Genomic DNA, 16,328 nt, shown 5'->3' with positions numbered 1-16,328 from the left:
AGGTGATGATCAGCCAGAAAGAGGGGATGTCCCGGACAATTGAATTATTTCTGTTCTAGTTTCGGATCCAAGTCATCCAGTCCCAGATTTACAGGGGGGGGGTCTTCTCTAATGGGGCCACAATCCGCCTCATTGGCTCCTCGATCACTTCCCTCCATTCCATTGGGTCCCCTTGATGCTTCAAAAGAGCCCTCCGTCTTACACCTCCCTCCAGAAGCCACCCCTTATACCATAGTCCTGGGCAATGTCCCTAAGTTGGCGCCATTGGTAACTGAAGAATAGCTGGCTCTAAGAAATAAGGACCTGATTTCAAGGACGGGGCTTACCAACCAATTGTTTAAAGAATTTAAAATGGTCCGTTGTGTTCCCTGGGTTGGAAAGGTGCAGAAGATGCTTCAGGGTGACTGTGTGGTTTGAAGCTTTGGTTCCCCGTGGTCTGGTCCAGCAAAGTTTGTAGAGGGCGGGAGCTGCAACTGCACAAGATGTTTTTTTTGTACTTCCCCTGTGGTATTTTTACCGTCCTTCATTCGTTCCTAGTTATGATGGTAGGCAGAGGCCCTTGCAGCCGTTTGGTCAAAGCTTTCACCCCATTCCCCCTTTTCAATCGATTTAACGCCCTTGCCTCTCTTAAAGAAATTGACTGACTGCCTAGCTCTAATACTAGTGCCCCCCAAAGGGTTTTGTCTCTCTAGTGATGGATGAAGGTAGAGTCTGTTCTTTTCTTGACAAACATTGCAGGGAAGTGCAGGTAAAACAGGTCAGTCACTATCCCCCGGGTCAAACACTTATTCAGCCTAATTTGGGTTGTGGTACTCAGGTGGAGAAGGTACTTAAATCCCCCTCTACCCCAGGGTGCTCAGGGTCAGACAACACCCTGCCCGTTATGACAGTTGGTTCCTGAAATAGTGCAGGTTTACAAACTAAAATTGTATTGGAGGAATGGGCTGGGTTTGTTGAACAAGTTGGCCTTCTGGCATTCCAGGAGACCGGTCTGAAGACCAGGTCCACCATCCTGGATTCTTAAATTTTTCGAAGCCAGCAATAGAGGGGCTGGGAGGTAGACCTTCTGGTGGACTTAAATGATGGGTGAGACAGGAAAGGAGGTTAACAGTCGAGGAGGCCACCACTGGCAGCCTTGACATCCTCGTGAGTCCCGCTGCCCCTGCTCTTGTCCCTCGCTCACCTGCTGCCTGTTGTTTTGCTTTTTGTATCTTACACCCCCTTTGCCTTCTGTGCCCCCGTGTTGCCTCGATGCATTTTGTTTTTGGTGTACTTTTCTCCCTTTTGATTTCTGTGCCCCCCTCCTCCCGTATTGCCTCTGTGTCCTCTCCCAGTGTCCCTCTGTTCCTCCTCTTCCGCCGCTGCGTCCCTGCGGCCCCGCCCTCTGCTGATCCCATTCACCGCCCTGCTCCCACCTCCCAGCTGCTCCTTCCTCCCACAGCCCTTCATATGGACGCCGTGCAGCGGCCGCGCAGCTGCCGCGTGCGGCGGGCACGCCGATGGCGCGCCGAAGGCACGCCAAAGGCAAGCCCATCGACACCTGGACCGCGCCCAGCGCCAGAATCCCTGGCCCCCGCCGGAACCAGGGAACTCGACTGAGATACGACTCCTCGTATCCTCAACGCACTCAACACCGGTCGACAACCTGCCTGCTACAGAGCGACCCCGAAGCGAACCCAGGGACCTTTCACCTGTCAAGCCTGCAAATTCACCTGCCTCCGAACCTGCAGACCACCCACCGGACTCAACATCAACAACAAGCACCTCAAGTGCATCCTCCTTAACACACGCTCTGTCCACAAGCACCACCACCCTGCTCGACAACCTCGCCTATCCTCGGACTCCAACAACTGGTGAACACCCCCACCCACCTCGCTGGCCACACGCTTGACCCCATCTTCTCCGCCAGCAACCATGTCTCCTTCAGCCACTCCACCAAACTACACTGGACCGGCCACAGATGCCTCCACTTCACCTTCAAAAAGAATACATCACACCACCGCACGCAACAAATCCTCCGTAGATGCTGGAGCAAAATCACCACAGACCACCTCCTCTCATCACTAAGCCAGAACCCGCCAGCCAACACCGCTGACACCCACGACACAGCCCACAACCTCGCACAGTGGATCACCAACTGCACCAACGACCTCGCTCCACTGAAGAACCCCCTAGGCAAGACCGGCAACAGGAAAACCTCATGGTTCACAGACACCCTCAAAGACTCAAAGAAATCCTGCCGAACTCTCAAAAAAACCTGGCACCACGAACGGACAACAGAAAACCTGACAGCCCTCAAGAACGAAACTCGCGAACACCACCAGCTGATCCGCACCACCAAAACAGCATTGTTCAAAGAGCGGCTAGACAACAACACCCACAACAGCAAAGAACTCTTCAGCATCGTGAAAGAGCTCTCCAATCCCAGCGCCTGCAACAACGACATCACCCCATCGCAAGACCTCTGCAACTCCCTCGCCACGTTCTTCCACCGCAAGATCGCAGATATACACGACAGCTTCGGACCCCAGACTCTGCCTCCAGCCACCGAAGCATCGACCCGCACCACCATCCTCAGCACCTGGACCCCATCAGCACGGAAGACATCACCCATGTCATGAACACCATCCACTCTGGCTCCCCCTACGACCCTTGCCCCATCATATCTTCAACAAAGCCAACAGCATCATTGCACCCCACCTCCGGAACATAATAAACAACTCCTTCACGTCAGCCACCTTCCCTGAGTGCTGGATGCAAGCAGAAATCAACGCCCTTCTGAAGAAACCCACAGCGGACCCCAAAGACCTCAAGAACTTCCGCCCCATCTCTCTTGTTCCCTCCCCAGCTAAAGTCATCGAGAAGACCGTCAATAAACAGCTGACAGCTTTCCTCGAGGCAAACAACTCGCTCGACCCGTCACAGTCCGGATTTCAAGCCAACCACAGCACCGACACCGCCCTCATCGCAGCCACCGATGACATCAGGACCCTGATGGACAACGGAGAAACAACCACCCTCATCCTCCTAGACCTCTCGGCAGCCTTTGACACCGTCTGCCACCGCACCCGCCTCCACAACACTGGGATCCAAGGAAAGGCCCTGGACTGGATCACCTCGTTCCTCTCTGACAGAACCCAGAGAGTCCGCCACCCTCCCTTCCGATCAGCGGCCACCGAGATCATCTGCGGAGTACCTCAAGACTACTCGCTCAGCCCTACCCTCTTCAATATCTACATGAGCCCCCTCGCCGCCATCGCACGCAAACACAACATCAACATCATCTCCTACACCGACGACACCCAACTGATACTCTCCACTCTCCCTCACCAAAGACCCAGACACCGCCAAAACCAACCTCCATGAAGTAATGAAAGACGTCGCAGAATGGATGAAGCTCAGTCGCCTGAAGCTGAACTCAGACAAAATGGAGGTCCTCATTCTCGGACAATCCACATCCGCCTGGGATGACTCCTGGTGGCCCACAGCACTGGGCTCAGCGCCAACACCCACAAACCACGCACGCAACCTGGGATTCATCCTGGACTCCTCCCTCACGATGACCAAACAAGTCAACGCCGTCTCGTCATCTTGCTTCAACACCCTGTGCATGCTCTGAAAAATCTTCCGAAGGATCCCCACCGAAACCAGGAAAACCATGACCCAGGCCCTCGTCACGAGCCGACTGAACTACGGAAACGCCTTATACGCAGGAACCACAGCCAAACTTCAGACATGACTTCAATGCATACAGAACACCTCCGCACGACTCATCCTCGACATCCCTCGCCACAGCCACATATCCGCCCACCTGAAAGACCTGCACTGGCTCCCCGTCTGCAAGAGGATCACGTTCAGGCCCCTCACCCACGCACACAAAGCGCTACACGACAAGGGCCCGAATACCTTAATAATCGCCTCCCGTTCTACAACCCCACCTGCCAGCTCCGCTCCGCCAGCCTCACCCTCGCCACCGTCCCACGAATTCGCAGAACCACCACCAGAGGAAGATCTTTCTCCTACCTGGCAGCCAAAACATGGAACTCCCTCCCCGCGCACCTACGACTGACCCAGGACCATCTCACCTTCAGAAAACACCTCAAGACCTGGCTCTTCAAGCAGTAGCGACACCCCCCCTCCCTTCAGTGCCTTGAGACCCTCACGGGTGAGTAGCGCGCTCTATAAATGTATTGATTGATTGATTGATTGATTGATTGATTGGCCCTACAGCTTCAGGTAAATTATGCCCCAGCAATCCTGGTTTTCAATGTGTACGCTAGAGGTCTTCCAGTAGGGAAGCGATCTGAGACCGTTGCTCTCCTGGACAGCCTCATAGCGCACCAGAGGGAAGGGTGCAATTTGATAATTATGGGTGACTTTAATTGCACCTTCCAACCGTTGAACTCAGAGGATTGAGGGGCATATTACCAACGCTTAGCGATATTTACCGCTAACGATGCTTAGCAACGAATTTTTTAACGCTAAGCATCGCCGGAAATTATCGCAGGGATAACTTGCTATTAGCAAGGTTTATCTCAGAAGTGATAAAAATCATCGCGCTAACTGCCAATTGAGAGATTATCGCTGGAAAACCAACGATAATCTCTCGAAGTTTGGCGTTAGCTTGATGATAGGGGCTCACAAACCTAGCCATGATATCCACCTTCCATAGGATATCATGGCTAAGTCAGGAAAATACCAGGTGTAAAAAAAGCAGTGCTAACCGCGGTTAGCGCTGCTTTTTTCATCACTAACAGGGTTAGCGAAATCCTTGATAATAGGAGAAATGTCGCTTAACAACATTTCTCCTAATATTTTTCTCTGGAACGCCCCCTTTGCATCTCATTAGAGATGCATGGGGAAGCGTAGAGAAAAAGGGTGCTAACATGCAAATTTGCGTGTTAGCACCCTGTTGCTGATAGGGAGATAATTTTATCTCCGCTTTCTTGGCTTTTAAAGCCAAAAAAGCGGAGATAAATCACTTGATAAGATGCCCCTGTAACCTTTGTGTAGATGAGGATAAGCAGTGGGGAATACCGTGTTTAGATCTGTGCCCAGTCAGAAAATGGACAGAAGCTGCCCTTCAACTTAAAGGGCTGTGTCTGGAAAGGGGTGTGCCTGCCGTTAATGAGAGGACTGATTCGGACAGGTTGGGTGCTCCCACTTATAACTATGATGGCAGGAGCAGTCACATAGACTATATATTTTTAAATGTTGAATGCTGGAACTTCTTAATCAATATGAGGGTTCAGGCATGGCTGGAAAGCAACCATGACCCACTGATCCTCCTAATTAAGGCCTTGACATCTTATAACTACAGAATATAGCAGGTTGGCGAACCCTTGCGAGAAATTTCTTTATCCAATGACTTGAGGAGAGTTAGATGGCCAAGGCTTGCTGATAATGAAGGGGATCTTGCTGTAATGAAGGACCTGGTTTTTCAATCTATCTCCCTTTTCCAAAGCTGCCGAACACACGCGGACATTGATCTAATTTCTCTGCAGGTCCATTGTGACCTGTTTTCTAACTTAAAAAACGTCTTTATTAAAAGTTGTAAAAAAAAGGTGGAGGCTATGGCAGTAAAGGCCTCTTGGTATAATAAATACTGCTGAGAGGATTACTGTAAGCTGTCCAGGGCCATCAGATCCAAAGTTATGGGTGAGGTGAAGGCCGCCGGGGTCAATTGCAAGGCAACCCAGTTTAAGGCCAAAAAAGAATGGGATGAGGATCGTTGGAACGATCTTCTCCTAGCAAGCAAAGAGAAGAACATGACCTACTTGTGGCAGTTGGTGAAACGGGGGAGCGACGGGATGCTTTTTAAAGCAATTAATCATGTCCCCCCCAGATCAGTGGGTGGAGTATTTTATGACCCAGTTCTCCATCACTACGACTAACTTAGATGGATTTAAAATAACCAGCCCAATTCCAGCTCTGTTATTCACCAACTCCGAGGTTGAGACTGTTCTTTCTCTTGTTCCTAGAGGCAGGGCCCCGGGGCCGGACTGTGTGCCTGCTGATTTATTCATCCACGATAAGGACAACTGGGTGCTCTATATTACTTTCTTGGCTAACTCCATTGCTAGTGGTGTGCGTATTCCCGCCACTTGGTCTGGAGCGGTAATAGTTCTGGTATACAAAAAGGAGAACCGAGCGCAGCCAGGTAATTACAGGCCCATTAGCTTGTTATACTGCATACAAAAATGTTTTGCTAGATTAGTCCTACACCGGATTCAATCGTGGGTAGAGGATGCTAAGATTTTATCACCCATGCAGGCAGGGTTTCAGCCCTGCACTAGAACAATTGACCAGGTCCTGAGGTTTGTGATGATATATTGGAGGGTTGTCCTCGTAGGTGGTGGCACGTTTTACGCTGCATTTATTGATTTAAAATCAGCTTTTGACCTTGTTCCACTTAGCAAAATGTGGAGAGCCTTCTTAGAAGTGGGAATGTCCCTGGAGCTCTTATCGATGTTAGTTAAGCTCCATGATTCCAACTATGCCCAGGTTAGATGGAGCTCTCACGGAGAGGTCACTGATAAATTCCCGGTGGAAAAGGGCATGCGCCAAGGATGTGTCCTCACGCCTACCTTGTTTTCCATATTAATTGACCGGGTAGTTCAATAATACTCTACATGCCCCACTGTTGCTCCTATGCATGGGGGAATGAAATTCCCCCTTCTCATGTTCGCGGACGACACTCTAATATTATCTAAGACCCAATCCGGGTTGCAGGTGGCCTTATCACGTTTTGAGGAGTTTTGCCGGGATCATGAGCTGGAGGTAAACGTGGACAAGACAAAATGTATGGTTTTCCATAAATCAAAAGCTGTCAGGGGAAAGGTCCATATGAACGATGTTGCCCTAGATCAGACAGATGTGTTCACTTATTTGAGTATAACTTTAAATAGAAAATTGCATTGGAAATAGCAAATTGACGTCCTTGATTTGAAGCACACTCAGCTTGCTGGGGCCCTACTCAAAGAACACAGGCTGTCAAACACTAAGCCCATTGCCCCTGAAAAATACAATATATAACACCAAGGTGGTCAGCGCCGTTTTATATGGCGCAGAATTATGGTGGCATGAGGATTTAACCTGTCTGGCTATAGCCCAAAACAAATTTATGAGGGCTTTAACAGGTCTGCCGCAATCTTCCCCCCTGGTCCCCCTATTTCTGGACTTGGGCTGTCATCATATTGAGGCCCTAGCCATATTTAGGCCGTTAGCCCTCTGGAGAAGGCTGTGGGCCACCCCTGAACTTGATCTTTATGCTAGAGCCCTCTTGGATTTCAGGGGGGTTGGGATTATATCGAAGATCAAATGGCTTTAGTATATTAGAGATACCCTCACTGCTATGGGGCTGGGTACCTTGTGGGATCATCCTGACTCAACTCTTTTCCCTCTAAAAAGGAGTTTAAGCCTGCTTACATGGGTTTTATGATGGAGAAACACTTTTCTAGTACAACAGGTCCTTTCCTAACTAGAGACTTCCTATCCGTTAAGCATGTACCTGTGTTTGACCCCTACTGGGATATTATTTTAAAACCACTGGATAGGAAGCTCTATCACCAGTTTAGGGTTGGTTTCTTGACTACAAGAGCTTTCAAAAGCAGATGGCTTAGGCCCACAACGCACTTATGCCAGTTGTGTTAGGCCTATCCTGAAACTACTTCCCACATGTTATTTGTTTGTTTGGCCTATAGTGTCCAGAGGATGAAATGGCTTAAACCTATATGTCTTGTCCTTGGCACAAGGGTTGCCATTGAAGCCTTGAGGATTTGACAGACAAGCCCCCAGGAGGCCATGGTTATCGCCACTGCTAAATTGCTTGGGTGGGCAAGGAGGCTTGGGCCAATAAACTTAGGGTCTATAGATATGTCTTTCCATAGTGAATTTAGACGTGGAGAAGTGTGAATTGCTTTTTACTCTTTTCCAAATGTATTAAGTCGTAGAAGCTGAGTGTTTTAACTTTAACTATCTTTTGTGTACCAATTATGGTTTTAAATTGAGAGTCTTGGCTTGTGGTTTAATACTTATTTTAGGGAACCTTGTGCATGTTTTACCTATTTATTCTAATGTGTTTTAATGGATTTATTTTATTGTTATATTTGTACTTTGTGATTCTAAAATCGAAATAAAGATTCCAGTAGGTAATTATAGTTAGGACCTAGTTTCCATAGGAAATCCTCAACATTCTATTTGGATTAACTTCGGCCCCGGTGGATGAATCTTTGCGAATTTCTCAAAGAAGATGGCTCGGTCTGCTGCGCTCCTTCCCTGAAAGTTTGGGGGGGGGATTCGTCAAGTGGGGGCTGAGATAAAAGGGGGGGTCCCAAAAAGTGTTTTCTCCATGTTATTTTCCATAGGACGTTTAGACACGGCTACAGCTCGAACGGCTGAATGGATTTATAAGAAATTTGGCAAGAAGGTAGAGTCCGGCTCGCAGATTCCGCTTTTGTTTGAATGGTGTAAATCCGTTCAGTAGTTGCTGAGAAAATTAAAGTTGAACTCAATTATATATCTATAAGCGCGCTCGGGTGCGCGCACTAATGCGGCTGCGCGCGAGCGGAATTCTTGTTTTGGTGTGTGACGTCTGTGAACGTTCGATTCGAAGGAAATCAGGAAGTGTTGACCGCCCTTTTGTTAGTGCGAGTGAATATATTGTACATTTCAAAGCGTTGGAACATGGCAAGGGGACAAGGTAGAGATTGTCTGGCCGTGTAGGTTTTCTCTGGGGGTGCAGTAAGGCTCTTGAACGCGAAAACAATTTTTTATTTTTTTAAATAAAAGTTGCGGGGTGCGCGCACTCGGTCGCGCACACCTATTTACAAGAGTGTGAAAATGGAGATAAATCAGAAGTTTGAGTGTTTAGATATAAGGTGGCTCTGAAAAGAGCCCTTGTGTTAATTGAGTTTTTTCTGCATTTATAAGTAAGTACCGATGCAGAGTCTCATGTTACAGAGGAAGATTCTGTTTCCCTCATCGGTGAAATGAACACCATCTCTCCTATAGATGCCTTGCATGTTGTAACGCAAGTTGTTGTGGTAAATAGAATCCATGCTATAATCTCTGAGGAAAGCAGAAACAGATTTATTTACATGTTTCCTTGCTTTCTCAATTTGTGCACAATGTTGATTGGACCAATTCCATTTCTGTCTTTGGCATATATTGGAATATACTAAGGCAGTTCGAGGAAAAAGTGTCATCAATTGTCGAAAGGTGTCTTTTAGAAGCATTTCCAGACCTACCCCAGTCAATGTGCCTAGATCGTTCCCACCACAGTGCACAATTATAAGGTCAGGTTCTGGGAGATGCATAAAAGTTTTCACCAATGGTATCAATTGGTGACATCTCAATCCTCTCTGGCCAATCCACGTTATCTGCACATTTGGTAAATCAAGGTTGGAAATTCGTCTGTTTGCTGCATATTTTCCACTCCAGTGAATATAGCTGTGTCCTAAAAGCCAAACCTTCATTTTCAAGGCAGATGCACTCGTACTCCGATGGGTTCTGGAAGTGGAATGGCAGTTAGAAGCTGAAAGTCAGGATAAAAAAATGGATGAGGCTTGGTGTGGTTGAAAAAATAAAAATGATTGGTTGATTGTAATACCTCAAGATTGAAGACAACGTTGCATGTTAATGTTTATGTAAAACGAAAAGTACTATTGGGTGTCAAAAAAATGACATGTAACACAGCAGTGGATAGGCAGGTGTTTTTAGAGGGAAATCAGTATTCTTTGTTTGATGTAGAACGTTGAGATATTAACTTTTGACCTGTGCCTTCAGCCAGGTGCAGAATGAGGTGTTACCATGGAAATGGCCAGAGAAGGCAGTGGGTGATGGGTGACTTTTATGTGACATTGAAAATATTGTAAGGGACAACCAACTGAAATGTTAATTTGATTTTAAAATTTTGCGGGAACAAATATGATTGGTTGAAGAGACATATATGAGTGTGTATTGACAGGATATCTGTGCCATTGAATTTTGGTTGCAGTGATAGAAGCATTATTCAGAGTTCCGCAAACGAATATCTGTTTTGTGACTGTCACTGTTCTACATCGTACAAAGCATTGGTAAAGGTAAGTCTGTAACTGTTTGTTTTGTCATGTACCGTAAAATGTGGTTTAGTCACTATAATTGGTTCATTTCCCTCACAGTCTGAGTAACCTCATTTTTGACTCATCACTCATCACTCTTTAATGACATTATTTGTTTGCAATTATTAGTTTAAAATTTTGAATATTAAATTTCAATAAGATGAATGGTCTTCAGTCATGTTCTTATGTAATCTTTTACTGTTAGTTTTTTTAATTCACTGTCAGTCAGAGACGAAACTGGAACGAAATTTTGGGGGGGCAAATTAAAAAAAAATTGTTAGGCGAACATGAATGTTTAATTAGTAGGCAGAGTAAAGCTGCAGGGGCTTTTAGAAGGGGTAAAACAACTGAAACATTGAACATTGAAATGGATGTTTACAGAGATGTGAACTGTTCAGGTGCGGCTCTTTGTGTGTATCTGGAATATATATGTTACCTTGGGCTGCCACACCAGACGGGAGGGGGGTGGGGGCCTGAAGGTCTGTGAATTTAATGGGGGTTGCGCGCCTTTTCTTCACATTCTTTCAAGTGTTAATTATAGTTTTGTATATAATTTTGGTGAACAGCAAAAAATGGAGTATAAAATATGTGTAATATAGACAGTAATTATTTGTGTGATTTTGAAGGGTTTACATATAATGAGAGAAGTTGGTTTTGAGATGAAAAAATTGTATTAGCAGAGACACAGATAATGCAGATAGAGAGAGAAATGGTACATTATATGTGATACTGTCGTCAAAAAGTGCTAATGCTTAAGGTATTCATAAACTTTCTGTCAGCCGACAAAATTACAGTGTGGTTTGTGGCCGCGGGCTGCACTGGTGGGGGTGGGGTGAGAGGGGGAGGTGGCCGAGTAAAATAAAATGAAAAGTTGTGACCATGAGGTTGTATACAGGTTCGTGTAGTACACTTTGAACCTGTCGTCAAAAAGTGCTAATGCTTAAGGTATTCATAAACTTTCTGTCAGATGACAAAATTACAGTGTGGTTTGTGGCCGTGGGCTGTACTGGTGGGGGTGGGGTGAGAGGGGGAGGGGCGGAGTAAAATAAAATGAAAAGTTGTGACCATGAGGTTGTACACAGGTTCGTGCAGTACACATGTGAAACCGTCGTCAAAAAGTGCTAATGCTTAAGGTATTCATAAACTTTCTGTCAGACGACAAAATTACAGTGTGGTTTGTGGCCGTGGGCTGCACTGGTGGGGGTGGGGTGAGAGGGGGAGGTGGCCGAGTAAAATAAAATGAAAAGTTGTGACCATGAGGTTGTACACAGGTTCGAGTAGTACACATGTGAAACCGTCATCAAAAAGTGCTAATGCTTAAGGTATTCCTAAACTTTCTGTCAGACGACAGAATTACAGTGTGGTTTGTGGCCGCGGGCTACATTGGTGGGGGTGGGGTGAGAGGGGGAGGTGGCCGAGTAAAATCAAATGAAAACTTGTGATCATGAGGTTGTATACAGGTTCGTGCAGTACATGGCTTCATACATTGAGGTAACAGACCGAGTATACATAGATCTCTCTCCCTCCTGCCGTTTGACACTATCTTTATCTCCCATCCTGCTTTCCGTCTCCGTTGCCCTGTGTTATCTTAGTGTGTGTGTGTCTGTCTGTGTCTGCCTTCAGTTCGGGCGGAGGAAGTTTGCTCTGCAGGCACACACAGATAGTCGCATCAAAGTACTTGGCAGGTTTTCAAAAAACTATTTATACAATTGAGATGCTTTTTTGAAGCGCTAGTGAATGTCTACTTTCACAATTACCTCTCGGTTGGCTCCACAGAGCAGAGGGTATGTCGTATTTGACTTCTTAGTGCCTTCGCTTTTCCACTCTGTTCTCTGGTGGCTGGTGGAGAAGTGTTTGTTATAGTGGAGATGAAAGCGTGATAAGGAGTGAAATACGACATAGCGTCTGGTCTGTAGAAGTGGGGGAGCAGTGTTTATCAGTGTGAGTGAAGCGCAACTGTGGCAGTGCTTGGTAACAGTAATAAATTATTTTCTTACCAGAGGTACGACTGTTTGAATGGTCCGTGACCCGCTAAGAAAGGTTTGACGGGCCGTCATAGGCCCGCGGGTTGCAGTATGAGTAACTCAGGTCGACAAAAGAAAACATGAACTTAGTACAGCTGAGGTTACGTGGAACACATGAATACTCTTTCAGTATACAATCATTTCAGTTGAGAATATGGATTAAAAGAGAGAATGTGTATATTTGAAATGTTTATTCAGTAATGCACTGATTTCAAGGCAAGTTTAATATCTAATACGAGTACAGATATTGTAAGAAACAAAGTAATCGGCATAGTCACTAGTCCGTAGAATACAAACGGTGCAAGCATAGTATGATGTAAAATAAATACGGTTTAGCAAAATGTATTCTACACCGTTCTGAGGAAGTATATTACATTTTATTAAATCTAAGAAGATGTCTTGCCTTTAAGTTTAGCAACGATACATGAAAATGCTAGTGGTTAGACATCAGCTCATTAACAATCAGCTCTCTGCATGCGAAGCACTATCAACTTTGTGTTATGCTATTGTGTAAGGGAAAAAAAACGCGCCAAAAGCGACAAGTTGGCTGGAGGTGCATGTATGTTATCTGTTGGAACGTTCGAAAATCAGTGTTGAGAACAACTTCTGTATTGACATATCTTTTGAAGGTTTCAGTACTCCATCTGAAATACAGCACGAAAAGTAATGCAAACATTAGTGTAAGAACATATTTTTCTCGTATGAATTAAAAATATTTCAGTACAAGGAAAACTAAAGCAGCAGAGGTGTGTGAGGCGCAAATAAGCAGCTGAAAGGGGAAATGGCGTTTAAACTTATAAAAAACTCATGCTAACTTTACACATTAATCAGGGCACATGTAGAATATATTACCCTGCTTTGCTTCGAGTACGTTTGAAATAAGATAAGATATGCAACTGAATTGTTGAAATTAGAGTTCAATAAAAAGTTAAGTTCGAAATCGAGTAGCTGAGGAAAAAAAATTTTGTCTACATAAAACACGAAAATCTGACCAGCAGGAAATTGTAATGTCCACTGTTAGTAAAGCCAATAGGTCTGTTGATAAAAGTCCAAGAAAACGTGAAAAAGATAGGGAGGGAAAACAAAATGTAGACGTCAATGGCTTACATAAGAGTCATCCAACAACTGTGTAGGCGAAATAAGCAGCAACCGTTTCTAAAAGGAAGTCACTGTTATCATCCGAAAACATGTCAGCCATCCAATTGAAAAGAGGAAAAGAACATACATGGTCTTGAATTACCGGAGCCTCTAGTACAATCAGAAGGCAACTCGGTGTCATTTCTATGTAGCTGTGTGCCAAGAGATCTTGCGCCGCTGCGAATATATTCCAATGACCCAGAACTCCATGTATCGCTGCAAAGGCCATAATCCCTCCGTCGGAACAAAGCTGTTCATGATCAATTAACGGATTCATGAGATGATTGTAATTCACTTCAGGAGACACCAAGCTGCAGAGACATAAGTCCAGGGCCCACTTGAAATCACAGTTCAGGCAATGAAATACAGGCTGCACACAGGTGAAATAGGAAAATTGAAATGATAATGCATATGACGCAATCAAAGTCGCAAGTGGTAGGATGCCATAGTACTCAAGCATCCTCTGGCGAAATAGTTCTAAGTGCTCCGGCTCGTTTGCGAAGACAGGACGGGCATCCATTTTGTAATAAACAAAATAGGAACACAAAAGTCGCAGCCACTGGTAATAGAACAGGAAGTCCAGAAAAATTGGTCGGCGACTATGGAGTGAAGAGTAGCAGAATGACTTCAAATAATTTCTGGCAAAGAAGTCACTAAACCATTGCTTAGTAGTTATAAAAAAAAATAGCCCTGCCTTGAAGTGTGCGTTAAAGATTATGGGAGTCACCTCAGCAAATTGTAAAGGAAGGTCACTATTTCATAAGGTATGCACTTCTCTGTGAATGTTAGCTAAGTGAAAGAGATATGTTTGTGAACAGATGGGAATGTTACTTGTTTTTGTGACAATAGGGCTGTTGTTCATGTCTTGTGATTCAAGGCCGGAATTCGCGGCCAGATGGAAACATCAAGGTTCCCATGCGGGGGTGGATAAACTACATTCTTACAGGGAAGGATATGCAGAGTGACTACTACCGCGTAAGCTTTGCCGTTTAAAAACTCATAATAATTCTCATTACATGAAAATAAAAAAACAACGTTTAAGAATAAGGAAAAAGTCGGCATTATAGCATGCACTGGTGTATCTTGAAAAGACATGCAACATTAAGGCGCTTCTAGTTAAATAAGTCATGTAATTGAAAGTGCCTGGATGTGAACGACTATTGACATGTTTCAGTACACTCATCTCTATACAGATATAGGGGCAGATTAACATGCTCCGTGCGGCACTTTTGCTTCACTTGTCCCATGTTAGAAGTGACGCTAAAGTGGCGTAAGGGGATTGTAAATCTGCCCGACATTTTTTTGTCGTCTCCATGGCATTTGTAAGGGAAAGGGAGCGACTTGGTTTTATGACTGTAGGAGGTACTGAGCCGCTGGTATCTATTTATGTGAAGAAATTTATGGAATTTGAACACTGAAAAAACGTGAAAGGTAGACTAATTAATTCGTGCATTAACCATGTTGCAGTTGCGGCTTTGGATACTAAAAAGGGAAAAGTGTCTAGGCATTGAATGTGGAACATTGAAAAAAAACGTGTGTCATGGAAAGCAAACGTGGTTTGAAAATGAAATGTAAAGGTTTAAAGAGAGAGGAGAAAATTAAGATAGTTTCAGGGCTTTAAGTTGGCCGGGCCTGTTCGGGTTTCAGCACAGGCAGTTTTTTAAAGGTAGGCTTGCTGTCTATCGGGCTGCACTTTTAAGGCCTGGCGTAGGCAGACTTTTTAGTTAACTTGTGCAGCTATTAATCTGTGTCAAAGGTATTAGTACTTAGTTGCTGTAGGTATGATGTTACGTGTTGTACCATACCTACATATAAAAATTTGGAGGGCAAAATTTACAGTGTGGTTTGTGGCCGAGAGCTGCAATGGTGGGTGAGAGTTCAGAGGGGAAAGTGTTGGGGCTAAAGGGAAACAAAGAGTTGTGAGTTAAGATTATGCAGAAGTTCCTGTAACAGATACGTTCTTGCACTAAGTTAGTGGAGTCAGTATACATTTATCTGTGTTGCGGTTCTCGTTTTCTCAACATACTGTTTTTGTGCTGCTTACTTCATATATTTTAGTGTGTCTGGCTCGCCCTCTGTGTCTACTGTGCAGTTTTTCTCCATGTTGCCGATCCCCTGATTTTTACCGTTCCTGTCTCTCATACATTTTCTCTCTATGCAGTTGTTTTTCTCCCTCACATGGGGCTTTATTTATGAAGGCCTTGCGCCGGTGGTGTGTCACTTTTAACATGGGAAAAAGTGACGTATCTGTGGCGCAAGGCTTTCATAAATGAGACACTTTGTGTCCTATTCTTTTTGTTTCTCTTGCTCTCTCTGTCTTGGTTGTGCTTTTCACTATATTTATTCTTTTCTGTCATTGTTTTATTTTCTGGCCTGAAAGCACTCTTACCTTCACTGTCCCTTGTGATATCTCTCTCTTTCTCGTGCTCGTTTTGTATGTTTCTCTTTGTCCTGTTCTCAGTCTTCCTCCTACATTGTCTGTATGGTGGTGTAGATCTCTTTCCCTCTTATTCACTCTTCTTCTCTCCATCTTTCTCTCTCTCCTGCTTTGTTTGTCCATCTCTGTGTTCCTTCTGCTCTCTCTCACCCTATTGTAGTGTTTGCCTGCTGTCCTCTCTGTCCCTGTACCTCCTGTCTTTTGTCTTCTTTGTGCTCTGTCTGTTATTTCTACTCTGTGACTGTGTCTGCATGGTCATCTTTTTTTCTTTATTGTACCTTCCCTTTCTTTCTTGACTTTTCAGTGGTGCTGTTATTTTTCTGTCTATCCATTTGTGCTTTGAATGCTAGTCTGTCTCTGTATGATCCTCTTCCTGCTACTGTCTCTCTCTTTCCTGTAGTCTGTATCTCTCCTGTCCTGTATCTATTTTCTACTCTATATTTAATATTTTATTTAATATTTAGTTATGTCATGTGTTCAAAAAACAAGTATTGAACTTAGTTAGGCATTAGGATATCTAATGGTAGGGAATCCTAGGTAATTTATCTGTTAGGCTTGTTGTTTGCTACAATAGCTCTATGTTGTGTAATAAATATGTCTGTAATATGTTAATTAAATTTCATTATTTCT

This window comes from Lissotriton vulgaris, chromosome 4_1 (assembly GCF_964263255.1).
Source record: "Lissotriton vulgaris chromosome 4_1, aLisVul1.2, whole genome shotgun sequence".
Lineage (NCBI taxonomy): Eukaryota > Metazoa > Chordata > Amphibia > Caudata > Salamandridae > Lissotriton > Lissotriton vulgaris.
Note: the sequence above shows the minus strand (reverse complement) of the source record.